Raw genomic sequence first — 23,577 nt, forward strand, 5'->3', positions numbered from 1 at the left:
GCTAGGATACCTGGCTTTCACCCAGGAGGCCCTGGTTCGATTCCCGGTACCGGAACGGAAGTTTTTGCGCACACAACGCTCCATGTTTTGGCCTTCGAACTGTCGTTTGTCGCCCACCTTCCGAAGCTTCGACCGAACGTAATCGGGGGAAAACAGGCACATGATGCAATTACTGTCGGCACCGGAATAAGGGAGAAGAGGCACTGGTCCGTTGTTGGGCTGCTACCAGCGTCAGTGGGAAGTCGGTGAAGTCGCCAGTTGCGCCAGAAGCCAGAAATTACCGTAGTACGCCTACAAACGCGTTCCAGTTATTTACATTGCTTGCAGCCGCTCCGTCCACAACGAGCGTGAGCCCGGATAGCTCAGTCGGTAGAGCATTAGGCTTTTAACCTAAGGGTCCAGGGTTCAAGTCCCTGTCCGGGCGGAGATTTTAACGTTTCCGTAATGGCTCGTCTCGTAGCGATGGTAGCCCTGCCGTAATCAGTGCACGGAGTTCGTTTCCTGTCAACATTCTGCGCAGACCGGTTGGATTTTTCACGATTCCTGGGAAACTTGGGTTACGAGCAGTCCGTGGCCGAGTGGTTAAGGCGTCTGACTAGAAATCAGATTCCTCTGGGAGCGTAGGTTCGAGTCCTACCGACTGCGTCGGATTTTTCTTTTTTTGTTTAAGAACAACGAGCAGAAAATTTCGCAGATTGCCTGTCGTTTTGGTACCTCTCCACACCTCGCCTCTCACAGCCGTTTATAGTGCCTGTCCTTTTGATAAGGGCGAATTCCAAGCGTCAGCTTTCGCGTCAGCCGAGCAAAGTCGGGACAAGTCGGGACATACTACAGGATGGTCTGCGTGGAGCTACGACGAAAAAAAACCTTCATTTAACAGCACGCGGCTCACATACTCATACGAAAAAAACTAGCGCCACTTGCGGTGGCCGGGAATCGATCCCGGATCAACTGCTTGGAAGGCAACTATGCTCACCATTACACCACCACCGCACAGCCGCTGCTCGCAACGCCCCGCTGTGTCGGCTTCCTGCCCGCCAGCAGCGGCCCACGGTGATAGTAGCTGCAGGCGCTTTTCGAGGTAGGAGGGTGCATCCACACGCATTCGGGTAGCGCCTCCACGCACGCTGCGTCTTTGGGCAAGACTAGTCGCCGCGGCCGCAAGGTTACTCACACGATAGAGATGAGCATTCGTTTTAAGGCAGTGTAGTGGAGCACTCCGCGTGTGTAGCACTTTTTTCGGTTGTATCCGACGTCGCTGGGTGGCAATCCCACTTTCCCCTGCAGAAAAGTGCTCGGGAAGCACGGGCAGCTTGACGAGCATCGCTGGTTCAATGGCATGTGCCTCAGTAGTGCAGTAGGCAGCGCGTAAGTCTCATAATCTTAAGGCTTGCCGGCACGATAGCTCAGCGTGTTCGGTCTGAGAGTTATCTGCCCTCTGTAATAAAAGACCGAGTCAACGATGAACTTGAACGGGCGCCATCGGACGTCCGCCCCCAACAAATGCAACGAAAGAAATGAGAAGAAAAAAAAAATTGGTGAATGCTCGCTTAGCATGCGGACGGCCCGGGTTCGATTCCCGGCCGATGCATCGTTCTGCTGTTCTCGCTATAATGCTGCCGCGCCGATTCCTCGCCTGAGCTGCGTCAGCCTCAGGAATGTATAGCAGGATTCGCTGTGAGAGGAACCATACACGCAGCACGCAATAGACCGTACTTGAACGGTCGCATGCTATTTCTGAACTCTGACGTCGGCCTGTCCCAACAGGCCGCTGTGTTCAGGTGCCGCAAGGGCGATGTACTGTAACCTCAGGCAGTGCTGCGTTCCGTTGAAAAAGCTGCGGCAGCAGTTTAATCTAGCAAGTAGGGAAAGCACGTGTAGCAACACAACAGATTCTTGAGAAAGCGCGAACTGTCTAATCTCTAATATGAGAGACTTACCAAGTTTCCTGTAACGTTACTTGCACCGTGCCTCGGTAGCGCAGTAGGTAGCGCGTAAGTCTCATAATCTTAAGGTCGTGAGTTCGATCCTCACCCCGGGCATTTAATTTGCTGTACATCATGGCTGAATTAACGGCGTTGCTGTTGCTAGGGAACGAACTTAATTGTCGTTCGTTATCCATAAGGAGTCTACGCCTCAGCGTCAATACGTTTATTTCCAATTATGACAACGTACAACTTTGATCTTTCTCTTCCCTTGTTAGGAGTAAAATAATGAATAGTCAATTTCGGGCTGTGCGCCATGCCAGTTCTGTAGGCTCAAATATGCTCGCAAACGGAGAACTGCACTGAGTCCAGATTCAGCACGAAATTACGAGAGGAGACGGAGAAAACCTGACGCTTATCGAGCAAATCCGGTGTGGTCTAGTGGCTAGGATACCTGGCTTTCACCCAGGAGGCCCTGGTTCGATTCCCGGTACCGGAACGGAAGTTTTTGCGCACACAACGCTCCATGTTTTGGCCTTCGAACTGTCGTTTGTCGCCCACCTTCCGAAGCTTCGACCGAACGTAATCGGGGAAAACAGGCACATGATGCAATTACTGTCGGCACCGGAATAAAGGGAGAAGAGGCACTGGTCCGTTGTTGGGCTGCTACCAGCGTCAGTGGGAAAGTCGGTGAAGTCGCCAGTTGCGCCAGAAGCCAGAAATTACCGTAGTACGCCTACAAACGCGTTCCAGTTATTTACATTGCTTGCAGCCGCTCCGTCCACAACGAGCGTGAGCCCGGATAGCTCAGTCGGTAGAGCATTAGGCTTTTAACCTAAGGGTCCAGGGTTCAAGTCCCTGTCCGGGCGGAGATTTTAACGTTTCCGTAATGGCTCGTCTCGTAGCGATGGTAGCCCTGCCGTAATCAGTGCACGGAGTTCGTTTCCTGTCAACATTCTGCGCAGACCGGTTGGATTTTTCACGATTCCTGGGAAACTTGGGTTACGAGCAGTCGTGGCCGAGTGGTTAAGGCGTCTGACTAGAAATCAGATTCCCTCTGGGAGCGTAGGTTCGAGTCCTACCGACTGCGTCGGATTTTTCTTTTTTTGTTTAAGAACAACGAGCAGAAAATTTCGCAGATTGCCTGTCGTTTTGGTACCTCTCCACACCTCGCCTCTCACAGCCGTTTATAGTGCCTGTCCTTTTGATAAGGGCGAATTCCAAGCGTCAGCTTTCGCGTCAGCCGAGCAAAGTCGGGACAAGTCGGGACATACTACAGGATGGTCTGCGTGGAGCTACGACGAAAAAAACCTTCATTTAACAGCACGCGGCTCACATACTCATACGAAAAAAACTAGCGCCACTTGCGGTGGCCGGGAATCGATCCCGGATCAACTGCTTGGAAGGCAACTATGCTCACCATTACACCACCACCGCACAGCCGCTGCTCGCAACGCCCCGCTGTGTCGGCTTCCTGCCCGCCAGCAGCGGCCCACGGTGATAGTAGCTGCAGGCGCTTTTCGAGGTAGGAGGGTGCATCCACACGCATTCGGGTAGCGCCTCCACGCACGCTGCGTCCTTTGGGCAAGACTAGTCGCCGCGGCCGCAAGGTTACTCACACGATAGAGATGAGCATTCGTTTTAAGGCAGTGTAGTGGAGCACTCCGCGTGTGTAGCACTTTTTTCGGTTGTATCCGACGTCGCTGGGTGGCAATCCCACTTTCCCCTGCAGAAAAGTGCTCGGGAAGCACGGGGCAGCTTGACGAGCATCGCTGGTTCAATGGCATGTGCCTCAGTAGTGCAGTAGGCAGCGCGTAAGTCTCATAATCTTAAGGCTTGCCGCACGATAGCTCAGCGTGTTCGGTCTGAGAGTTATCTGCCCTCTGTAATAAAAGACCGAGTCAACGATGAACTTGAACGGGCGCCATCGGACGTCCGCCCCCAACAAATGCAACGAAAGAAATGAGAAGAAAAAAAAAATTGGTTGAATGCTCGCTTAGCATGCGGACGGCCCGGGTTCGATTCCCGGCCGATGCATCGTTCTGCTGTTCTCGCTATAATGCTGCCGCGCCGATTCCTCGCCTGAGCTGCGTCAGCCTCAGGAATGTATAGCAGGATTTCGCTGTGAGAGGAACCATACACGCAGCACGCAATAGACCGTACTTGAACGGTCGCATGCTATTTCTGAACTCTGACGTCGGCCTGTCCCAACAGGCCGCTGTGTTCAGGTGCCGCAAGGGCGATGTACTGTAACCTCAGGCAGTGCTGCGTTCCGTTGAAAAAGCTGCGGCAGCAGTTTAATCTAGCAAGTAGGGAAAGCACGTGTAGCAACACAACAGATTCTTGAGAAAGCGCGAACTGTCTAATCTCTAATATGAGAGACTTACCAAGTTTCCTGTAACGTTACTTGCACCGTGCCTCGGTAGCGCAGTAGGTAGCGCGTAAGTCTCATAATCTTAAGGTCGTGAGTTCGATCCTCACCCGGGCATTTAATTTGCTGTACATCATGGCTGAATTAACGGCGTTGCTGTTGCTAGGGAACGAACTTAATTGTCGTTCGTTATCCATAAGGAGTCTACGCCTCAGCGTCAATACGTTTATTTCCAATTATGACAACGTACAACTTTGATCTTTCTCTTCCCTTGTTAGGAGTAAAATAATGAATAGTCAATTTCGGGCTGTGCGCCATGCCAGTCTGTAGGCTCAAATATGCTCGCAAACGGAGAACTGCACTGAGTCCAGATTCAGCACGAAATACGAGAGGAGACGGAGAAAACCTGACGCTTATCGAGCAAATCCGGTGTGGTCTAGTGGCTAGGATACCTGGCTTTCACCCAGGAGGCCCTGGTTCGATTCCCGGTACCGGAACGGAAGTTTTTGCGCACACAACGCTCCATGTTTTGGCCTTCGAACTGTCGTTTGTCGCCCACCTTCCGAAGCTTCGACCGAACGTAATCGGGGGAAAACAGGCACATGATGCAATTACTGTCGGCACCGGAATAAAGGGAGAAGAGGCACTGGTCCGTTGTTGGGCTGCTACCAGCGTCAGTGGGAAGTCGGTGAAGTCGCCAGTTGCGCCAGAAGCCAGAAATTACCGTAGTACGCCTACAAACGCGTTCCAGTTATTTACATTGCTTGCAGCCGCTCCGTCCACAACGAGCGTGAGCCCGGATAGCTCAGTCGGTAGAGCATTAGGCTTTTAACCTAAGGGTCCAGGGTTCAAGTCCCTGTCCGGGCGGAGATTTTTAACGTTTCCGTAATGGCTCGTCTCGTAGCGATGGTAGCCCTGCCGTAATCAGTGCACGGAGTTCGTTTCCTGTCAACATTCTGCGCAGACCGGTTGGATTTTTCACGATTCCTGGGAAACTTGGGTTACGAGCAGTCGTGGCCGAGTGGTTAAGGCGTCTGACTAGAAATCAGATTCCCTCTGGGAGCGTAGGTTCGAGTCCTACCGACTGCGTCGGATTTTTCTTTTTTTGTTTAAGAACAACGAGCAGAAAATTTCGCAGATTGCCTGTCGTTTTGGTACCTCTCCACACCTCGCCTCTCACAGCCGTTTATAGTGCCTGTCCTTTTGATAAGGGCGAATTCCAAGCGTCAGCTTTCGCGTCAGCCGAGCAAAGTCGGGACAAGTCGGGACATACTACAGGATGGTCTGCGTGGAGCTACGACGAAAAAAACCTTCATTTAACAGCACGCGGCTCACATACTCATACGAAAAAAACTAGCGCCACTTGCGGTGGCCGGGAATCGATCCCGGATCAACTGCTTGGAAGGCAACTATGCTCACCATTACACCACCACCGCACAGCCGCTGCTCGCAACGCCCCGCTGTGTCGGCTTCCTGCCCGCCAGCAGCGGCCCACGGTGATAGTAGCTGCAGGCGCTTTTCGAGGTAGGAGGGTGCATCCACACGCATTCGGGTAGCGCCTCCACGCACGCTGCGTCTTTGGGCAAGACTAGTCGCCGCGGCCGCAAGGTTACTCACACGATAGAGATGAGCATTCGTTTTAAGGCAGTGTAGTGGAGCACTCCGCGTGTGTAGCACTTTTTTCGGTTGTATCCGACGTCGCTGGGTGGCAATCCCACTTTCCCCTGCAGAAAAGTGCTCGGGAAGCACGGGCAGCTTGACGAGCATCGCTGGTTCAATGGCATGTGCCTCAGTAGTGCAGTAGGCAGCGCGTAAGTCTCATAATCTTAAGGCTTGCCGGCACGATAGCTCAGCGTGTTCGGTCTGAGAGTTATCTGCCCTCTGTAATAAAAGACCGAGTCAACGATGAACTTGAACGGGCGCCATCGGACGTCCGCCCCCCAACAAATGCAACGAAAGAAATGAGAAGAAAAAAAAAATTGGTGAATGCTCGCTTAGCATGCGGACGGCCCGGGTTCGATTCCCGGCCGATGCATCGTTCTGCTGTTCTCGCTATAATGCTGCCGCGCCGATTCCTCGCCTGAGCTGCGTCCAGCCTCAGGAATGTATAGCAGGATTCGCTGTGAGAGGAACCATACACGCAGCACGCAATAGACCGTACTTGAACGGTCGCATGCTATTTCTGAACTCTGACGTCGGCCTGTCCCAACAGGCCGCTGTGTTCAGGTGCCGCAAGGGCGATGTACTGTAACCTCAGGCAGTGCTGCGTTCCGTTGAAAAAGCTGCGGCAGCAGTTTAATCTAGCAAGTAGGGAAAGCACGTGTAGCAACACAACAGATTCTTGAGAAAGCGCGAACTGTCTAATCTCTAATATGAGAGACTTACCAAGTTTCCTGTAACGTTACTTGCACCGTGCCTCGGTAGCGCAGTAGGTAGCGCGTAAGTCTCATAATCTTAAGGTCGTGAGTTCGATCCTCACCCCGGGCATTTAATTTGCTGTACATCATGGCTGAATTAACGGCGTTGCTGTTGCTAGGGAACGAACTTAATTGTCGTTCGTTATCCATAAGGAGTCTACGCCTCAGCGTCAATACGTTTATTTCCAATTATGACAACGTACAACTTTGATCTTTCTCTTCCCTTGTTAGGAGTAAAATAATGAATAGTCAATTTCGGGCTGTGCGCCATGCCAGTCTGTAGGCTCAAATATGCTCGCAAACGGAGAACTGCACTGAGTCCAGATTCAGCACGAAATACGAGAGGAGACGGAGAAAACCTGACGCTTATCGAGCAAATCCGGTGTGGTCTAGTGGCTAGGATACCTGGCTTTCACCCAGGAGGCCCTGGTTCGATTCCCGGTACCGGAACGGAAGTTTTTGCGCACACAACGCTCCATGTTTTGGCCTTCGAACTGTCGTTTGTCGCCCACCTTCCGAAGCTTCGACCGAACGTAATCGGGGGAAAACAGGCACATGATGCAATTACTGTCGGCACCGGAATAAAGGGAGAAGAGGCACTGGTCCGTTGTTGGGCTGCTACCAGCGTCAGTGGGAAGTCGGTGAAGTCGCCAGTTGCGCCAGAAGCCAGAAATTACCGTAGTACGCCTACAAACGCGTTCCAGTTATTTACATTGCTTGCAGCCGCTCCGTCCACAACGAGCGTGAGCCCGGATAGCTCAGTCGGTAGAGCATTAGGCTTTTAACCTAAGGGTCCAGGGTTCAAGTCCCTGTCCGGGCGGAGATTTTAACGTTTCCGTAATGGCTCGTCTCGTAGCGATGGTAGCCCTGCCGTAATCAGTGCACGGAGTTCGTTTCCTGTCAACATTCTGCGCAGACCGGTTGGATTTTTCACGATTCCTGGGAAACTTGGGTTACGAGCAGTCGTGGCCGAGTGGTTAAGGCGTCTGACTAGGAAATCAGATTCCCTCTGGGAGCGTAGGTTCGAGTCCTACCGACTGCGTCGGATTTTTCTTTTTTTGTTTAAGAACAACGAGCAGAAAATTTCGCAGATTGCCTGTCGTTTTGGTACCTCTCCACACCTCGCCTCTCACAGCCGTTTATAGTGCCTGTCCTTTTGATAAGGGCGAATTCCAAGCGTCAGCTTTCGCGTCAGCCGAGCAAAGTCGGGACAAGTCGGGACATACTACAGGATGGTCTGCGTGGAGCTACGACGAAAAAAACCTTCATTTAACAGCACGCGGCTCACATACTCATACGAAAAAAACTAGCGCCACTTGCGGTGGCCGGGAATCGATCCCGGATCAACTGCTTGGAAGGCAACTATGCTCACCATTACACCACCACCGCACAGCCGCTGCTCGCAACGCCCCGCTGTGTCGGCTTCCTGCCCGCCAGCAGCGGCCCACGGTGATAGTAGCTGCAGGCGCTTTTCGAGGTAGGAGGGTGCATCCACACGCATTCGGGTAGCGCCTCCACGCACGCTGCGTCTTTGGGCAAGACTAGTCGCCGCGGCCGCAAGGTTACTCACACGATAGAGATGAGCATTCGTTTTAAGGCAGTGTAGTGGAGCACTCCGCGTGTGTAGCACTTTTTTCGGTTGTATCCGACGTCGCTGGGGTGGCAATCCCACTTTCCCCTGCAGAAAAGTGCTCGGAAGCACGGGCAGCTTGACGAGCATCGCTGGTTCAATGGCATGTGCCTCAGTAGTGCAGTAGGCAGCGCGTAAGTCTCATAATCTTAAGGCTTGCCGGCACGATAGCTCAGCGTGTTCGGTCTGAGAGTTATCTGCCCTCTGTAATAAAAGACCGAGTCAACGATGAACTTGAACGGGCGCCATCGGACGTCCGCCCCCAACAAATGCAACGAAAGAAATGAGAAGAAAAAAAAAATTGGTGAATTGCTCGCTTAGCATGCGGACGGCCCGGGTTCGATTCCCGGCCGATGCATCGTTCTGCTGTTCTCGCTATAATGCTGCCGCGCCGATTCCTCGCCTGAGCTGCGTCAGCCTCAGGAATGTATAGCAGGATTCGCTGTGAGAGGAACCATACACGCAGCACGCAATAGACCGTACTTGAACGGTCGCATGCTATTTCTGAACTCTGACGTCGGCCTGTCCCAACAGGCCGCTGTGTTCAGGTGCCGCAAGGGCGATGTACTGTAACCTCAGGCAGTGCTGCGTTCGTTGAAAAAGCTGCGGCAGCAGTTTAATCTAGCAAGTAGGGAAAGCACGTGTAGCAACACAACAGATTCTTGAGAAAGCGCGAACTGTCTAATCTCTAATATGAGAGACTTACCAAGTTTCCTGTAACGTTACTTGCACCGTGCCTCGGTAGCGCAGTAGGTAGCGCGTAAGTCTCATAATCTTAAGGTCGTGAGTTCGATCCTCACCCCGGGCATTTAATTTGCTGTACATCATGGCTGAATTAACGGCGTTGCTGTTGCTAGGGAACGAACTTAATTGTCGTTCGTTATCCATAAGGAGTCTACGCCTCAGCGTCAATACGTTTATTTCCAATTATGACAACGTACAACTTTGATCTTTCTCTTCCCTTGTTAGGAGTAAAATAATGAATAGTCAATTTCGGGCTGTGCGCCATGCCAGTCTGTAGGCTCAAATATGCTCGCAAACGGAGAACTGCACTGAGTCCAGATTCAGCACGAAATACGAGAGGAGACGGAGAAAACCTGACGCTTATCGAGCAAATCCGGTGTGGTCTAGTGGCTAGGATACCTGGCTTTCACCCAGGAGGCCCTGGTTCGATTCCCGGTACCGGAACGGAAGTTTTTGCGCACACAACGCTCCATGTTTTGGCCTTCGAACTGTCGTTTGTCGCCCACCTTCCGAAGCTTCGACCGAACGTAATCGGGGAAAACAGGCACATGATGCAATTACTGTCGGCACCGGAATAAAGGGAGAAGAGGCACTGGTCCGTTGTTGGGCTGCTACCAGCGTCAGTGGGAAGTCGGTGAAGTCGCCAGTTGCGCCAGAAGCCAGAAATTACCGTAGTACGCCTACAAACGCGTTCCAGTTATTTACATTGCTTGCAGCCCTCCATCCACAACGAGCGTGAGCCCGGATAGCTCAGTCGGTAGAGCATTAGGCTTTTAACCTAAGGGTCCAGGGTTCAAGTCCCTGTCCGGGCGAAGATTTTAACGTTTCCGTAATGGCTCGTCTCGTAGCGATGGTAGCCCTGCCGTAATCAGTGCACGGAGTTCGTTTCCTGTCAACATTCTGCGCAGACCGGTTGGATTTTTCACGATTCCAGGGAAACTTGGGTTACGAGCAGTCGTGGCCGAGTGGTTAAGGCGTCTGACTAGAAATCAGATTCCCTCTGGGAGCGTAGGTTCGAGTCCTACCGACTGCGTCGGATTTTTCTTTTTTTTGTTTAAGAACAACGAGCAGAAAATTTCGCAGATTGCCTGTCGTTTTGGTACCTCTCCACACCTCGCCCTCTCACAGCCGTTTATAGTGCCTGTCCTTTTGATAAGGGGCGAATTCCAAGCGTCAGCTTTCGCGTCAGCCGAGCAAAGTCGGGACAAGTCGGGACATACTACAGGATGGTCTGCGTGGAGCTACGACGAAAAAAACCTTCATTTAACAGCACCCGGCTCACATACTCATACGAAAAAAAACTAGCGCCATTTGCGGTGGCCGGGAATCGAACCGGATCAACTGCTTGGAAGGCAACTATGCTCACCATTACACCCACCACCGCACAGCCGCTGCTCGCAACGCCCCGCTGTGTCGGCTTCCTGCCGCCAGCAGCGGCCCCCGGTGATAGTAGCTGCAGGGCGCTTTTCGAGGTAGGAGGGTGCATCCACACGCATTCGGGTAGCGCCTCCACGCACGCTGCGTCTTTGGGCAAGACTAGTCGCCGCGGCCGCAAGGTTACTCACACGATAGAGATGAGCATTCGTTTTAAGGCAGTGTAGTGGAGCACTCCGCGTGTGTAGCACTTTTTTCGGTTGTATCCGACGTCGCTGGGTGGCAATCCCACTTTCCCCTGCAGAAAAGTGCTCGGGAAGCACGGGCAGCTTGACGAGCATCGCTGGTTCAATGGCATGTGCCTCAGTAGTGCAGTAGGCAGCGCGTAAGTCTCATAATCTTAAGGCTTGCCGGCACGATAGCTCAGCGTGTTCGGTCTGAGAGTTATCTGCCCTCTGTAATAAAAGGACCGAGTCACGATGAACTTGAACGGGCGCCATCGGACGTCCGCCCCCAACAAATGCAACGAAAGAAATGAGAAGAAAAAAAAAAAAATTGGTGAATGCTCGCTAGCATGCGGACGGCCCCGGGTTCGATTCCCGGCCGATGCATCGTTCTGCTGTTCTCGCTCTAATGCTGCCGCGCCGATTCTCGCCTGAGCTGCGTCAGCCTCAGGAATGTATAGCAGGATTCGCTGTGAGAGGAACCATACACGCAGCACGCAATAGACCGTACTTGAACGGTCGTATGCTATTTCTGAACTCTGACGTCGGCCTGTCCCAACAGGCCGCTGTGTTCAGGTGCCGCAAGGGCGATGTACTGTAACCTCGGGCAGTGCTGCGTTCCGTTGAAAAAAACTGCGGCAGCAGTTTAATCTAGCAAGTAGGGAAAGCACGTGTAGCAACACAACAGATTCTTGAGAAAGCGCGAACTGTCTATCTCTAATATGAGAGACTTACCAAGTTTCCTGTAACGTTACTTGCAACGTGCCTCGGTAGCGCAGTAGGTAGCGCGTAAGTCTCATAATCTTAAGGTCGTGAGTTCGATCCTCACCCGGGCATTTAATTTGCTGTACATCATGGCTGAATAACGGCGTTGCTGTTGCTAGGGAACGAACTTAATTGTCGTTCGTTATCCATAAGGAGTCTACGCCTCAGCGTCAATACGTTTATTTCCAATTATGACAACGTACAACTTTGATCTTTCTCCTCCCTTGTTAGGAGTAAAATAATGAATAGTCAATTTCGGGCTGTGCGCCATGCCAGTCTGTAGGCGCAAATATGCTCGCAAACGGAGAACTGCACTGAGTCCAGATTCAGCACGAAATACGAGAGGAGACGGAGAAAACCTCACGCTTATCGAGCAAATCCGGTGTGGTCTAGTGGCTAGGATACCTGGCTTTCACCCAGGAGGGCCCGGGTTCGATTCCCGGTACCGGAACGGAAGTTTTTGCGCACACAACGCTCCATGTTTTGGGCCTTCGAACTGTCGTTTGTCGCCCACCTTCCGAAGCTTCGACCGAACGTAATCGGGAAAACAGGCACATGATGCAATTACTGTCGGCACCGGAATAAAGGGAGAAGAGGCACTGGTCCGTGGTTGGGCTGCTACCAGCGTCAGTGGGAAGTCGGTGAAGTCGCCAGTTGCGCCAGAAGCCAGAAATTACCGTAGTACGCCTACACACGCGTTCCAGTTATTTACATTGCTTGCAGCCGCTCCATCCACAACGAGCGTGAGCCCGGATAGCTCAGTCGGTAGAGCATTAGGCTTTTAACCTAAGGGTCCAGGGTTCAAGTCCCTGTCCGGGCGAAGATTTTAACGTTTCCGTAATGGCTCGTCTCGTAGCGATGGTAGCCCTGCCGTAATCAGTGCACGGAGTTCGTTTCCTGTCAACATTCTGCGCAGACCGGTTGGATTTTTCACGATTCCAGGGAAACTTGGGTTACGAGCAGTCGTGGCCGAGTGGTTAAGGCGTCTGACTAGAAATCAGATTCCCTCTGGGAGCGTAGGTTCGAGTCCTACCGACTGCGTCGGATTTTCTTTTTTTTGTTTAAGAACAACGAGCAGAAAATTTCGCAGATTGCCTGTCGTTTTGGTACCTCTCCACACCTCGCCTCTCACAGCCGTTTATAGTGCCTGTCCTTTTGATAAGGGCGAATCCAAGCGTCAGCTTTCGCGTCAGCCGAGCAAAGTCGGGACAAGTCGGGACATACTACAGGATGGTCTGCGTGGAGCTACGACGAAAAAAACCTTCATTTAACAGCACCCGGCTCACATACTCATACGAAAAAAACTAGCGCCATTTGCGGTGGCCGGGAATCGAACCCGGATCAACTGCTTGGAAGGCAACTATGCTCACCATTACACCACCACCGCACAGCCGCTGCTCGCAACGCCCCGCTGTGTCGGCTTCCTGCCCGCCAGCAGCGGCCCACGGTGATAGTAGCTGCAGGCGCTTTTCGAGGTAGGAGGGTGCATCCACACGCATTCGGGTAGCGCCTCCACGCACGCTGCGTCTTTGGGCAAGGACTAGTCGCCGCGGCCGCAAGGTTACTCACACGATAGAGATGAGCATTCGTTTTAAGGCAGTGTAGTGGAGCACTCCGCGTGTGTAGCACTTTTTTCGGTTGTATCCGACGTCGCTGGGTGGCAATCCCACTTTCCCCTGCAGAAAAGTGCTCGGGAAGCACGGGCAGCTTGACGAGCATCGCTGGTTCAATGGCATGTGCCTCAGTAGTGCAGTAGGCAGCGCGTAAGTCTCATAATCTTAAGGCTTGCCGGCACGATAGCTCAGCGTGTTCGGTCTGAGAGTTATCTGCCCTCTGTAATAAAAGACCGAGTCAACGATGAACTTGAACGGGCGCCATCGGACGTCCGCCCCCAACAAATGCAACGAAAGAAATGAGAAGAAAAAAAAAAAAATTGGTGAATGCTCGCTTAGCATGCGGACGGCCCGGGTTCGATTCCCGGCCGATGCATCGTTCTGCTGTTCTCGCTCTAATGCTGCCGCGCCGATTCCTCGCCTGAGCTGCGTCAGCCTCAGGAATGTATAGCAGGATTCGCTGTGAGAGGAACCATACACGCAGCACGCAATAGACCGTACTTGAACGGTCGTATGCTATTTCTGAACTCTGACGTCGGCCTGTCCCAACAGGCCGCTGTGTTCAGGTGCCGCAAGGGCGATGTACTGTAACCTCGGGCAGTGCTGCGTTCCGTTGAAAAAACTGCGGCAGCAGTTTAATCTAGCAAGTAGGGAAAGCACGTGTAGCAACACAACAGATTCTTGAGAAAGCGCGAACTGTCTATCTCTAATATGAGAGACTTACCAGTTTCCTGTAACGTTACTTGCAACGTGCCTCGGTAGCGCAGTAGGTAGCGCGTAAGTCTCATAATCTTAAGGTCGTGAGTTCGATCCTCACCCGGGGCATTTAATTTGCTGTACATCATGGCTGAATTAACGGCGTTGCTGTTGCTAGGGAACGAACTTAATTGTCGTTCGTTATCCATAAGGAGTCTACGCCTCAGCGTCAATACGTTTATTTCCAATTATGACAACGTACAACTTTGATCTTTCTCCTCCCTTGTTAGGAGTAAAATAATGAATAGTCAATTTCGGGCTGTGCGCCATGCCAGTCTGTAGGCGCAAATATGCTCGCAAACGGAGAACTGCACTGAGTCCAGATTCAGCACGAAATACGAGAGGAGACGGAGAAAACCTCACGCTTATCGAGCAAATCCGGTGTGGTCTAGTGGCTAGGATACCTGGCTTTCACCCAGGAGGCCGGGTTCGATTCCCGGTACCGGAACGGAAGTTTTTGCGCACACAACGCTCCATGTTTTGGCCTTCGAACTGTCGTTTGTCGCCCACCTTCCGAAGCTTCGACCGAACGTAATCGGGGAAAACAGGCACATGATGCAATTACTGTCGGCACCGGAATAAAGGGAGAAGAGGCACTGGTCCGTGGTTGGGCTGCTACCAGCGTCAGTGGGAAGTCGGTGAAGTCGCCAGTTGCGCCAGAAGCCAGAAATTACCGTAGTACGCCTACACACGCGTTCCAGTTATTTACATTGCTTGCAGCCGCTCCATCCACAACGAGCGTGAGCCCGGATAGCTCAGTCGGTAGAGCATTAGGCTTTTAACCTAAGGGTCCAGGGTTCAAGTCCCTGTCCGGGCGAAGATTTTAACGTTTCCGTAATGGCTCGTCTCGTAGCGATGGTAGCCCTGCCGTAATCAGTGCACGGAGTTCGTTTCCTGTCAACATTCTGCGCAGACCGGTGGATTTTCACGATTCCAGGGAAACTGGGTTACGAGCAGTCGTGGCCGAGTGGTTAAGGCGTCTGACTAGAAATCAGATTCCCTCTGGGAGCGTAGGTTCGAGTCCTACCGACTGCGTCGGATTTTTCTTTTTTTTGTTTAAGAACAACGAGCAGAAAATTTCGCAGATTGCCTGTCGTTTTGGTACCTCTCCACACCTCGCCTCTCACAGCCGTTTATAGTGCCTGTCCTTTTGATAAGGGCGAATTCCAAGCGTCAGCTTTCGCGTCAGCCGAGCAAAGTCGGGACAAGTCGGGACATACTACAGGATGGTCTGCGTGGAGCTACGACGAAAAAAACCTTCATTTAACAGCACCCGGCTCACATACTCATACGAAAAAAACTAGCGCCATTTGCGGTGGCCGGGAATCGAACCCGGATCAACTGCTTGGAAGGCAACTATGCTCACCATTACACCACCACCGCACAGCCGCTGCTCGCAACGCCCCGCTGTGTCGGCTTCCTGCCCGCCAGCAGCGGCCCACGGTGATAGTAGCTGCAGGCGCTTTTCGAGGTAGGAGGGTGCATCCACACGCATTCGGGTAGCGCCTCCACGCACGCTGCGTCTTTGGGCAAGACTAGTCGCCGCGGCCGCAAGGTTACTCACACGATAGAGATGAGCATTCGTTTTAAGGCAGTGTAGTGGAGCACTCCGCGTGTGTAGCACTTTTTTCGGTTGTATCCGACGTCGCTGGGTGGCAATCCCACTTTCCCCTGCAGAAAAGTGCTCGGGAAGCACGGGGCAGCTTGACGAGCATCGCTGGTTCATGGCATGTGCCTCAGTAGTGCAGTAGGCAGCGCGTAAGTCTCATAATCTTAAGGCTTGCCGGCACGATAGCTCAGCGTGTTCGGTCTGAGAGTTATCTGCCCTCTGTAATAAAAGACCGAGTCAACGATGAACTTGAACGGGCGCCATCGGACGTCCGCCCCCAACAAATGCAACGAAAGAAATGAGAAGAAAAAAAAAAAAATTGGTGAATGCTCGCTTAGCATGCGGACGGCCCCGGGTTCGATTCCCGGCCGATGCATCGTTCTGCTGTTCTCGCTCTAATGCTGCCGGCCGCGCCGATTCCTCGCCTGAGCTGCGTCAGCCTCAGGAATGTATAGCAGGATTCGCTGTGAGAGGAACCATACACGCAGCACGCAATAGACCGTACTTGAACGGTCGTATGCTATTTCTGAACTCTGACGTCGGCCTGTCCCAACAGGCCGCTGTGTTCAGGTGCCGCAAGGGCGATGTACTGTAACCTCGGGCAGTGCTGCGTTCCGTTGAAAAAACTGCGGCAGCAGTTTAATCTAGCAAGTAGGGAAAGCACGTGTAGCAACACAACAGATTCTTGAGAAAGCGCGAACTGTCTATCTCTAATATGAGAGACTTACCAAGTTTCCTGTAACGTTACTTGCAACGTGCCTCGGTAGCGCAGTAGGTAGCGCGTAAGTCTCATAATCTTAAGGTCGTGAGTTCGATCCTCACCCGGGGCATTTAATTTGCTGTACATCATGGCTGAATTAACGGCGTTGCTGTTGCTAGGGAACGAACTTAATTGTCGTTCGTTATCCATAAGGAGTCTACGCCTCAGCGTCAATACGTTTATTTCCAATTATGACAACGTACAACTTTGATCTTTCTCCTCCCTTGTTAGGAGTAAAATAATGAATAGTCAATTTCGGGCTGTGCGCCATGCCAGTCTGTAGGCGCAAATATGCTCGCAAACGGAGAACTGCACTGAGTCCAGATTCAGCACGAAATACGAGAGGAGACGGAGAAAACCTCACGCTTATCGAGCAAATCCGGTGTGGTCTAGTGGCTAGGATACCTGGCTTTCACCCAGGAGGCCCGGGTTCGATTCCGGTACCGGAACGGAAGTTTTTGCGCACACAACGCTCCATGTTTTGGCCTTCGAACTGTCGTTTGTCGCCCACCTTCCGAAGCTTCGACCGAACGTAATCGGGGAAAACAGGCACATGATGCAATTACTGTCGGCACCGGAATAAAGGGAGAAGAGGCACTGGTCCGTGGTTGGGCTGCTACCAGCGTCAGTGGGAAGTCGGTGAAGTCGCCAGTTGCGCCAGAAGCCAGAAATTACCGTAGTACGCCTACACACGCGTTCCAGTTATTTACATTGCTTGCAGCCGCTCCATCCACAACGAGCGTGAGCCCGGATAGCTCAGTCGGTAGAGCATTAGGCTTTTAACCTAAGGGTCCAGGGTTCAAGTCCCTGTCCGGGCGAAGATTTTAACGTTTCCGTAATGGCTCGTCTCGTAGCGATGGTAGCCCTGCCGTAATCAGTGCACGGAGTTCGTTTCCTGTCAACATTCTGCGCAGACCGGTTGGATTTTTCACGATTCCAGGGAAACTTGGGTTACGAGCAGTCGTGGCCGAGTGGTTAAGGCGTCTGACTAGAAATCAGATTCCCTCTGGGAGCGTAGGTTCGAGTCCTACCGACTGCGTCGGATTTTTCTTTTTTTTGTTTAAGAACAACGAGCAGAAAATTTCGCAGATTGCCTGTCGTTTTGGTACCTCTCCACACCTCGCCTCTCACAGCCGTTTATAGTGCCTGTCCTTTTGATAAGGCGAATTCCAAGCGTCAGCTTTCGCGTCAGCCGAGCAAAGTCGGGACAAGTCGGGACATACTACAGGATGGTCTGCGTGGAGCTACGACGAAAAAAACCTTCATTTAACAGCACCCGGCTCACATACTCATACGAAAAAAACTAGCGCCATTTGCGGTGGCCGGGAATCGAACCCGGATCAACTGCTTGGAAGGCAACTATGCTCACCATTACACCACCACCGCACAGCCGCTGCTCGCAACGCCCCGCTGTGTCGGCTTCCTGCCCGCCAGCAGCGGCCCACGGTGATAGTAGCTGCAGGCGCTTTTCGAGGTAGGAGGGTGCATCCACACGCATTCGGGTAGCGCCTCCACGCACGCTGCGTCTTTGGGCAAGACTAGTCGCCGCGGCCGCAAGGTTACTCACACGATAGAGATGAGCATTCGTTTTAAGGCAGTGTAGTGGAGCACTCCGCGTGTGTAGCACTTTTTTCGGTTGTATCCGACGTCGCTGGGTGGCAATCCCACTTTCCCCTGCAGAAAAGTGCTCGGGAAGCACGGGCAGCTTGACGAGCATCGCTGGTTCAATGGCATGTGCCTCAGTAGTGCAGTAGGCAGCGCGTAAGTCTCATAATCTTAAGGCTTGCCGGCACGATAGCTCAGCGTGTTCGGTCTGAGAGTTATCTGCCCTCTGTAATAAAAGACCGAGTCAACGATGAACTTGAACGGGCGCCATCGGACGTCCGCCCCCAACAAATGCAACGAAAGAAATGAGAAGAAAAAAAAAAAATTGGTGAATGCTCGCTTAGCATGCGGACGGCCCGGGTTCGATTCCCGGCCGATGCATCGTTCTGCTGTTCTCGCTCTAATGCTGCCGCGCCGATTCCTCGCCTGAGCTGCGTCAGCCTCAGGAATGTATAGCAGGATTCGCTGTGAGAGGAACCATACACGCAGCACGCAATAGACCGTACTTGAACGGTCGTATGCTATTTCTGAACTCTGACGTCGGCCTGTCCCAACAGGCCGCTGTGTTCAGGTGCCGCAAGGGCGATGTACTGTAACCTCGGGCAGTGCTGCGTTCCGTTGAAAAAACTGCGGCAGCAGTTTAATCTAGCAAGTAGGGAAAGCACGTGTAGCAACACAACAGATTCTTGAGAAAGCGCGAACTGTCTATCTCTAATATGAGAGACTTACCAAGTTTCCTGTAACGTTACTTGCAACGTGCCTCGGTAGCGCAGTAGGTAGCGCGTAAGTCTCATAATCTTAAGGTCGTGAGTTCGATCCTCACCCGGGCATTTAATTTGCTGTACATCATGGCTGAATTAACGGCGTTGCTGTTGCTAGGGAACGAACTTAATTGTCGTTCGTTATCCATAAGGAGTCTACGCCTCAGCGTCAATACGTTTATTTCCAATTATGACAACGTACAACTTTGATCTTTCTCCTCCCTTGTTAGGAGTAAAATAATGAATAGTCAATTTCGGGCTGTGCGCCATGCCAGTCTGTAGGCGCAAATATGCTCGCAAACGGAGAACTGCACTGAGTCCAGATTCAGCACGAAATACGAGAGGAGACGGAGAAAACCTCACGCTTATCGAGCAAATCCGGTGTGGTCTAGTGGCTAGGATACCTGGCTTTCACCCAGGAGGCCCGGGTTCGATTCCCGGTACCGGAACGGAAGTTTTTGCGCACACAACGCTCCATGTTTTGGCCTTCGAACTGTCGTTTGTCGCCCACCTTCCGAAGCTTCGACCGAACGTAATCGGGGAAAACAGGCACATGATGCAATTACTGTCGGCACCGGAATAAAGGGAGAAGAGGCACTGGTCCGTGGTTGGGCTGCTACCAGCGTCAGTGGGAAGTCGGTGAAGTCGCCAGTTGCGCCAGAAGCCAGAAATTACCGTAGTACGCCTACACACGCGTTCCAGTTATTTACATTGCTTGCAGCCGCTCCATCCACAACGAGCGTGAGCCCGGATAGCTCAGTCGGTAGAGCATTAGGCTTTTAACCTAAGGGTCCAGGGTTCAAGTCCCTGTCCGGGCGAAGATTTTAACGTTTCCGTAATGGCTCGTCTCGTAGCGATGGTAGCCCTGCCGTAATCAGTGCACGGAGTTCGTTTCCTGTCAACATTCTGCGCAGACCGGTTGGATTTTTCACGATTCCAGGGAAACTTGGGTTACGAGCAGTCGTGGCCGAGTGGTTAAGGCGTCTGACTAGAAATCAGATTCCCTCTGGGAGCGTAGGTTCGAGTCCTACCGACTGCGTCGGATTTTTCTTTTTTTTGTTTAAGAACAACGAGCAGAAAATTTCGCAGATTGCCTGTCGTTTTGGTACCTCTCCACACCTCGCCTCTCACAGCCGTTTATAGTGCCTGTCCTTTTGATAAGGGCGAATTCCAAGCGTCAGCTTTCGCGTCAGCCGAGCAAAGTCGGGACAAGTCGGGACATACTACAGGATGGTCTGCGTGGAGCTACGACGAAAAAAACCTTCATTTAACAGCACCCGGCTCACATACTCATACGAAAAAAACTAGCGCCATTTGCGGTGGCCGGGAATCGAACCCGGATCAACTGCTTGGAAGGCAACTATGCTCACCATTACACCACCACCGCACAGCCGCTGCTCGCAACGCCCCGCTGTGTCGGCTTCCTGCCCGCCAGCAGCGGCCCACGGTGATAGTAGCTGCAGGCGCTTTTCGAGGTAGGAGGGTGCATCCACACGCATTCGGGTAGCGCCTCCACGCACGCTGCGTCTTTGGGCAAGACTAGTCGCCGCGGCCGCAAGGTTACTCACACGATAGAGATGAGCATTCGTTTTAAGGCAGTGTAGTGGAGCACTCCGCGTGTGTAGCACTTTTTTCGGTTGTATCCGACGTCGCTGGGTGGCAATCCCACTTTCCCCTGCAGAAAAGTGCTCGGAAGCACGGGCAGCTTGACGAGCATCGCTGGTTCAATGGCATGTGCCTCAGTAGTGCAGTAGGCAGCGCGTAAGTCTCATAATCTTAAGGCTTGCCGGCACGATAGCTCAGCGTGTTCGGTCTGAGAGTTATCTGCCCTCTGTAATAAAAGACCGAGTCAACGATGAACTTGAACGGGCGCCATCGGACGTCCGCCCCCAACAAATGCAACGAAAGAAATGAGAAGAAAAAAAAAAAAATTGGTGAATGCTCGCTTAGCATGCGGACGGCCCGGGTTCGATTCCCGGCCGATGCATCGTTCTGCTGTTCTCGCTCTAATGCTGCCGCGCCGATTCCTCGCCTGAGCTGCGTCAGCCTCAGGAATGTATAGCAGGATTCGCTGTGAGAGGAACCATACACGCAGCACGCAATAGACCGTACTTGAACGGTCGTATGCTATTTCTGAACTCTGACGTCGGCCTGTCCCAACAGGCCGCTGTGTTCAGGTGCCGCAAGGGCGATGTACTGTAACCTCGGGCAGTGCTGCGTTCCGTTGAAAAAACTGCGGCAGCAGTTTAATCTAGCAAGTAGGGAAAGCACGTGTAGCAACACAACAGATTCTTGAGAAAGCGCGAACTGTCTATCTCTAATATGAGAGACTTACCAAGTTTCCTGTAACGTTACTTGCAACGTGCCTCGGTAGCGCAGTAGGTAGCGCGTAAGTCTCATAATCTTAAGGTCGTGAGTTCGATCCTCACCCGGGGCATTTAATTTGCTGTACATCATGGCTGAATTAACGGCGTTGCTGTTGCTAGGGAACGAACTTAATTGTCGTTCGTTATCCATAAGGAGTCTACGCCTCAGCGTCAATACGTTTATTTCCAATTATGACAACGTACAACTTTGATCTTTCTCCTCCCTTGTTAGGAGTAAAATAATGAATAGTCAATTTCGGGCTGTGCGCCATGCCAGTCTGTAGGCGCAAATATGCTCGCAAACGGAGAACTGCACTGAGTCCAGATTCAGCACGAAATACGAGAGGAGACGGAGAAAACCTCACGCTTATCGAGCAAATCCGGTGTGGTCTAGTGGCTAGGATACCTGGCTTTCACCCAGGAGGCCCGGGTTCGATTCCCGGTACCGGAACGGAAGTTTTTGCGCACACAACGCTCCATGTTTTGGCCTTCGAACTGTCGTTTGTCGCCCACCTTCCGAAGCTTCGACCGAACGTAATCGGGGAAAACAGGCACATGATGCAATTACTGTCGGCACCGGAATAAAGGGAGAAGAGGCACTGGTCCGTGGTTGGGCTGCTACCAGCGTCAGTGGGAAGTCGGTGAAGTCGCCAGTTGCGCCAGAAGCCAGAAATTACCGTAGTACGCCTACACACGCGTTCCAGTTATTTACATTGCTTGCAGCCGCTCCATCCACAACGAGCGTGAGCCCGGATAGCTCAGTCGGTAGAGCATTAGGCTTTTAACCTAAGGGTCCAGGGTTCAAGTCCCTGTCCGGGCGAAGATTTTAACGATTCCGTAATGGCTCGTCTCGTAGCGATGGTAGCCCTGCCGTAATCAGTGCACGGAGTTCGTTTCCTGTCAACATTCTGCGCAGACCGGTTGGATTTTTCACGATTCCAGGGAAACTTGGGTTACGAGCAGTCGTGGCCGAGTGGTTAAGGCGTCTGACTAGAAATCAGATTCCCTCTGGGAGCGTAGGTTCGAGTCCTACCGACTGCGTCGGATTTTTCTTTTTTTTGTTTAAGAACAACGAGCAGAAAATTTCGCAGATTGCCTGTCGTTTTGGTACCTCTCCACACCTCGCCTCTCACAGCCGTTTATAGTGCCTGTCCTTTTGATAAGGGCGAATTCCAAGCGTCAGCTTTCGCGTCAGCCGAGCAAAGTCGGGACAAGTCGGGACATACTACAGGATGGTCTGCGTGGAGCTACGACGAAAAAAACCTTCATTTAACAGCACCCGGCTCACATACTCATACGAAAAAAACTAGCGCCATTTGCGGTGGCCGGGAATCGAACCCGGATCAACTGCTTGGAAGGCAACTATGCTCACCATTACACCACCACCGCACAGCCGCTGCTCGCAACGCCCCGCTGTGTCGGCTTCCTGCCCGCCAGCAGCGGCCCACGGTGATAGTAGCTGCAGGCGCTTTTCGAGGTAGGAGGGTGCATCCACACGCATTCGGGTAGCGCCTCCACGCACGCTGCGTCTTTGGGCAAGACTAGTCGCCGCGGCCGCAAGGTTACTCACACGATAGAGATGAGCATTCGTTTTAAGGCAGTGTAGTGGAGCACTCCGCGTGTGTAGCACTTTTTTCGGTTGTATCCGACGTCGCTGGGTGGCAATCCCACTTTCCCCTGCAGAAAAGTGCTCGGGAAGCACGGGCAGCTTGACGAGCATCGCTGGTTCAATGGCATGTGCCTCAGTAGTGCAGTAGGCAGCGCGTAAGTCTCATAATCTTAAGGCTTGCCGGCACGATAGCTCAGCGTGTTCGGTCTGAGAGTTATCTGCCCTCTGTAATAAAAGACCGAGTCAACGATGAACTTGAACGGGCGCCATCGGACGTCCGCCCCCAACAAATGCAACGAAAGAAATGAGAAGAAAAAAAAAAAATTGGTGAATGCTCGCTTAGCATGCGGACGGCCCGGGTTCGATTCCCGGCCGATGCATCGTTCTGCTGTTCTCGCTCTAATGCTGCCGCGCCGATTCCTCGCCTGAGCTGCGTCAGCCTCAGGAATGTATAGCAGGATTCGCTGTGAGAGGAACCATACACGCAGCACGCAATAGACCGTACTTGAACGGTCGTATGCTATTTCTGAACTCTGACGTCGGCCTGTCCCAACAGGCCGCTGTGTTCAGGTGCCGCAAGGGCGATGTACTGTAACCTCGGGCAGTGCTGCGTTCCGTTGAAAAAACTGCGGCAGCAGTTTAATCTAGCAAGTAGGGAAAGCACGTGTAGCAACACAACAGATTCTTGAGAAAGCGCGAACTGTCTATCTCTAATATGAGAGACTTACCAAGTTTCCTGTAACGTTACTTGCAACGTGCCTCGGTAGCGCAGTAGGTAGCGCGTAAGTCTCATAATCTTAAGGTCGTGAGTTCGATCCTCACCCGGGGCATTTAATTTGCTGTACATCATGGCTGAATTAACGGCGTTGCTGTTGCTAGGGAACGAACTTAATTGTCGTTCGTTATCCATAAGGAGTCTACGCCTCAGCGTCAATACGTTTATTTCCAATTATGACAACGTACAACTTTGATCTTTCTCCTCCCTTGTTAGGAGTAAAATAATGAATAGTCAATTTCGGGCTGTGCGCCATGCCAGTCTGTAGGCGCA

At 52.3% G+C, this 23,577-nt stretch overlaps 48 non-coding genes across 48 annotated transcripts; 39 read left to right on the plus strand and 9 right to left on the minus strand.

Annotated features, from left to right (window-relative positions):
- Window positions 1–351: 351 nt before the first annotated feature.
- Trnak-uuu lies at window positions 352–424 on the plus strand. Its single transcript has one exon. It is a non-coding gene; the product is annotated as a tRNA-Lys (tRNA).
- Window positions 425–563: 139 nt separating this feature from the next.
- Trnas-aga lies at window positions 564–645 on the plus strand. The gene has a single exon. It is a non-coding gene; the product is annotated as a tRNA-Ser (tRNA).
- A 276-nt stretch (window positions 646–921) lies between these two features.
- On the minus strand, window positions 922–993 carry Trnag-ucc. The gene has a single exon. It is a non-coding gene; the product is annotated as a tRNA-Gly (tRNA).
- Window positions 994–1,969: 976 nt separating this feature from the next.
- Window positions 1,970–2,042, plus strand: Trnam-cau. The gene has a single exon. It is a non-coding gene; the product is annotated as a tRNA-Met (tRNA).
- A 310-nt stretch (window positions 2,043–2,352) lies between these two features.
- Trnae-uuc lies at window positions 2,353–2,424 on the plus strand. The gene has a single exon. It is a non-coding gene; the product is annotated as a tRNA-Glu (tRNA).
- A 297-nt stretch (window positions 2,425–2,721) lies between these two features.
- Window positions 2,722–2,794, plus strand: Trnak-uuu. Its single transcript has one exon. It is a non-coding gene; the product is annotated as a tRNA-Lys (tRNA).
- Window positions 2,795–2,933: 139 nt separating this feature from the next.
- Window positions 2,934–3,015, plus strand: Trnas-aga. Its single transcript has one exon. It is a non-coding gene; the product is annotated as a tRNA-Ser (tRNA).
- A 275-nt stretch (window positions 3,016–3,290) lies between these two features.
- Trnag-ucc lies at window positions 3,291–3,362 on the minus strand. The gene has a single exon. It is a non-coding gene; the product is annotated as a tRNA-Gly (tRNA).
- A 978-nt stretch (window positions 3,363–4,340) lies between these two features.
- On the plus strand, window positions 4,341–4,414 carry Trnam-cau. Its single transcript has one exon. It is a non-coding gene; the product is annotated as a tRNA-Met (tRNA).
- A 307-nt stretch (window positions 4,415–4,721) lies between these two features.
- Window positions 4,722–4,793, plus strand: Trnae-uuc. The gene has a single exon. It is a non-coding gene; the product is annotated as a tRNA-Glu (tRNA).
- A 297-nt stretch (window positions 4,794–5,090) lies between these two features.
- Trnak-uuu lies at window positions 5,091–5,163 on the plus strand. Its single transcript has one exon. It is a non-coding gene; the product is annotated as a tRNA-Lys (tRNA).
- A 140-nt stretch (window positions 5,164–5,303) lies between these two features.
- Window positions 5,304–5,385, plus strand: Trnas-aga. The gene has a single exon. It is a non-coding gene; the product is annotated as a tRNA-Ser (tRNA).
- Window positions 5,386–5,660: 275 nt separating this feature from the next.
- Trnag-ucc lies at window positions 5,661–5,732 on the minus strand. Its single transcript has one exon. It is a non-coding gene; the product is annotated as a tRNA-Gly (tRNA).
- A 978-nt stretch (window positions 5,733–6,710) lies between these two features.
- Trnam-cau lies at window positions 6,711–6,783 on the plus strand. The gene has a single exon. It is a non-coding gene; the product is annotated as a tRNA-Met (tRNA).
- A 308-nt stretch (window positions 6,784–7,091) lies between these two features.
- Trnae-uuc lies at window positions 7,092–7,163 on the plus strand. The gene has a single exon. It is a non-coding gene; the product is annotated as a tRNA-Glu (tRNA).
- A 297-nt stretch (window positions 7,164–7,460) lies between these two features.
- On the plus strand, window positions 7,461–7,533 carry Trnak-uuu. The gene has a single exon. It is a non-coding gene; the product is annotated as a tRNA-Lys (tRNA).
- A 139-nt stretch (window positions 7,534–7,672) lies between these two features.
- Trnap-agg lies at window positions 7,673–7,755 on the plus strand. Its single transcript has one exon. It is a non-coding gene; the product is annotated as a tRNA-Pro (tRNA).
- Window positions 7,756–8,030: 275 nt separating this feature from the next.
- On the minus strand, window positions 8,031–8,102 carry Trnag-ucc. Its single transcript has one exon. It is a non-coding gene; the product is annotated as a tRNA-Gly (tRNA).
- A 976-nt stretch (window positions 8,103–9,078) lies between these two features.
- Window positions 9,079–9,151, plus strand: Trnam-cau. The gene has a single exon. It is a non-coding gene; the product is annotated as a tRNA-Met (tRNA).
- A 308-nt stretch (window positions 9,152–9,459) lies between these two features.
- On the plus strand, window positions 9,460–9,531 carry Trnae-uuc. Its single transcript has one exon. It is a non-coding gene; the product is annotated as a tRNA-Glu (tRNA).
- Window positions 9,532–9,826: 295 nt separating this feature from the next.
- On the plus strand, window positions 9,827–9,899 carry Trnak-uuu. The gene has a single exon. It is a non-coding gene; the product is annotated as a tRNA-Lys (tRNA).
- Window positions 9,900–10,038: 139 nt separating this feature from the next.
- Window positions 10,039–10,120, plus strand: Trnas-aga. Its single transcript has one exon. It is a non-coding gene; the product is annotated as a tRNA-Ser (tRNA).
- A 1,328-nt stretch (window positions 10,121–11,448) lies between these two features.
- Window positions 11,449–11,522, plus strand: Trnam-cau. The gene has a single exon. It is a non-coding gene; the product is annotated as a tRNA-Met (tRNA).
- Window positions 11,523–11,828: 306 nt separating this feature from the next.
- Window positions 11,829–11,901, plus strand: Trnae-uuc. Its single transcript has one exon. It is a non-coding gene; the product is annotated as a tRNA-Glu (tRNA).
- A 296-nt stretch (window positions 11,902–12,197) lies between these two features.
- On the plus strand, window positions 12,198–12,270 carry Trnak-uuu. Its single transcript has one exon. It is a non-coding gene; the product is annotated as a tRNA-Lys (tRNA).
- A 139-nt stretch (window positions 12,271–12,409) lies between these two features.
- Trnas-aga lies at window positions 12,410–12,491 on the plus strand. Its single transcript has one exon. It is a non-coding gene; the product is annotated as a tRNA-Ser (tRNA).
- Window positions 12,492–12,765: 274 nt separating this feature from the next.
- Window positions 12,766–12,837, minus strand: Trnag-ucc. The gene has a single exon. It is a non-coding gene; the product is annotated as a tRNA-Gly (tRNA).
- Window positions 12,838–13,815: 978 nt separating this feature from the next.
- On the plus strand, window positions 13,816–13,888 carry Trnam-cau. Its single transcript has one exon. It is a non-coding gene; the product is annotated as a tRNA-Met (tRNA).
- Window positions 13,889–14,196: 308 nt separating this feature from the next.
- Trnae-uuc lies at window positions 14,197–14,267 on the plus strand. Its single transcript has one exon. It is a non-coding gene; the product is annotated as a tRNA-Glu (tRNA).
- Window positions 14,268–14,563: 296 nt separating this feature from the next.
- Window positions 14,564–14,636, plus strand: Trnak-uuu. Its single transcript has one exon. It is a non-coding gene; the product is annotated as a tRNA-Lys (tRNA).
- Window positions 14,637–14,772: 136 nt separating this feature from the next.
- Trnas-aga lies at window positions 14,773–14,854 on the plus strand. The gene has a single exon. It is a non-coding gene; the product is annotated as a tRNA-Ser (tRNA).
- A 276-nt stretch (window positions 14,855–15,130) lies between these two features.
- Window positions 15,131–15,202, minus strand: Trnag-ucc. The gene has a single exon. It is a non-coding gene; the product is annotated as a tRNA-Gly (tRNA).
- A 983-nt stretch (window positions 15,203–16,185) lies between these two features.
- On the plus strand, window positions 16,186–16,258 carry Trnam-cau. Its single transcript has one exon. It is a non-coding gene; the product is annotated as a tRNA-Met (tRNA).
- Window positions 16,259–16,566: 308 nt separating this feature from the next.
- Window positions 16,567–16,637, plus strand: Trnae-uuc. The gene has a single exon. It is a non-coding gene; the product is annotated as a tRNA-Glu (tRNA).
- Window positions 16,638–16,933: 296 nt separating this feature from the next.
- Window positions 16,934–17,006, plus strand: Trnak-uuu. Its single transcript has one exon. It is a non-coding gene; the product is annotated as a tRNA-Lys (tRNA).
- Window positions 17,007–17,145: 139 nt separating this feature from the next.
- Trnas-aga lies at window positions 17,146–17,227 on the plus strand. The gene has a single exon. It is a non-coding gene; the product is annotated as a tRNA-Ser (tRNA).
- Window positions 17,228–17,502: 275 nt separating this feature from the next.
- On the minus strand, window positions 17,503–17,574 carry Trnag-ucc. Its single transcript has one exon. It is a non-coding gene; the product is annotated as a tRNA-Gly (tRNA).
- Window positions 17,575–18,550: 976 nt separating this feature from the next.
- Trnam-cau lies at window positions 18,551–18,624 on the plus strand. The gene has a single exon. It is a non-coding gene; the product is annotated as a tRNA-Met (tRNA).
- A 307-nt stretch (window positions 18,625–18,931) lies between these two features.
- Window positions 18,932–19,003, plus strand: Trnae-uuc. The gene has a single exon. It is a non-coding gene; the product is annotated as a tRNA-Glu (tRNA).
- A 296-nt stretch (window positions 19,004–19,299) lies between these two features.
- Window positions 19,300–19,372, plus strand: Trnak-uuu. Its single transcript has one exon. It is a non-coding gene; the product is annotated as a tRNA-Lys (tRNA).
- Window positions 19,373–19,511: 139 nt separating this feature from the next.
- Window positions 19,512–19,593, plus strand: Trnas-aga. Its single transcript has one exon. It is a non-coding gene; the product is annotated as a tRNA-Ser (tRNA).
- A 276-nt stretch (window positions 19,594–19,869) lies between these two features.
- Trnag-ucc lies at window positions 19,870–19,941 on the minus strand. Its single transcript has one exon. It is a non-coding gene; the product is annotated as a tRNA-Gly (tRNA).
- Window positions 19,942–20,918: 977 nt separating this feature from the next.
- On the plus strand, window positions 20,919–20,991 carry Trnam-cau. The gene has a single exon. It is a non-coding gene; the product is annotated as a tRNA-Met (tRNA).
- Window positions 20,992–21,299: 308 nt separating this feature from the next.
- Window positions 21,300–21,371, plus strand: Trnae-uuc. The gene has a single exon. It is a non-coding gene; the product is annotated as a tRNA-Glu (tRNA).
- Window positions 21,372–21,667: 296 nt separating this feature from the next.
- On the plus strand, window positions 21,668–21,740 carry Trnak-uuu. Its single transcript has one exon. It is a non-coding gene; the product is annotated as a tRNA-Lys (tRNA).
- Window positions 21,741–21,879: 139 nt separating this feature from the next.
- On the plus strand, window positions 21,880–21,961 carry Trnas-aga. The gene has a single exon. It is a non-coding gene; the product is annotated as a tRNA-Ser (tRNA).
- A 276-nt stretch (window positions 21,962–22,237) lies between these two features.
- Window positions 22,238–22,309, minus strand: Trnag-ucc. Its single transcript has one exon. It is a non-coding gene; the product is annotated as a tRNA-Gly (tRNA).
- Window positions 22,310–23,286: 977 nt separating this feature from the next.
- Trnam-cau lies at window positions 23,287–23,359 on the plus strand. The gene has a single exon. It is a non-coding gene; the product is annotated as a tRNA-Met (tRNA).
- Window positions 23,360–23,577: the final 218 nt, after the last annotated feature.

This window comes from Schistocerca piceifrons, unplaced genomic scaffold (genome assembly GCF_021461385.2).
Source record: "Schistocerca piceifrons isolate TAMUIC-IGC-003096 unplaced genomic scaffold, iqSchPice1.1 HiC_scaffold_1251, whole genome shotgun sequence".
Classification (NCBI taxonomy): Eukaryota; Metazoa; Arthropoda; class Insecta; order Orthoptera; family Acrididae; genus Schistocerca; species Schistocerca piceifrons.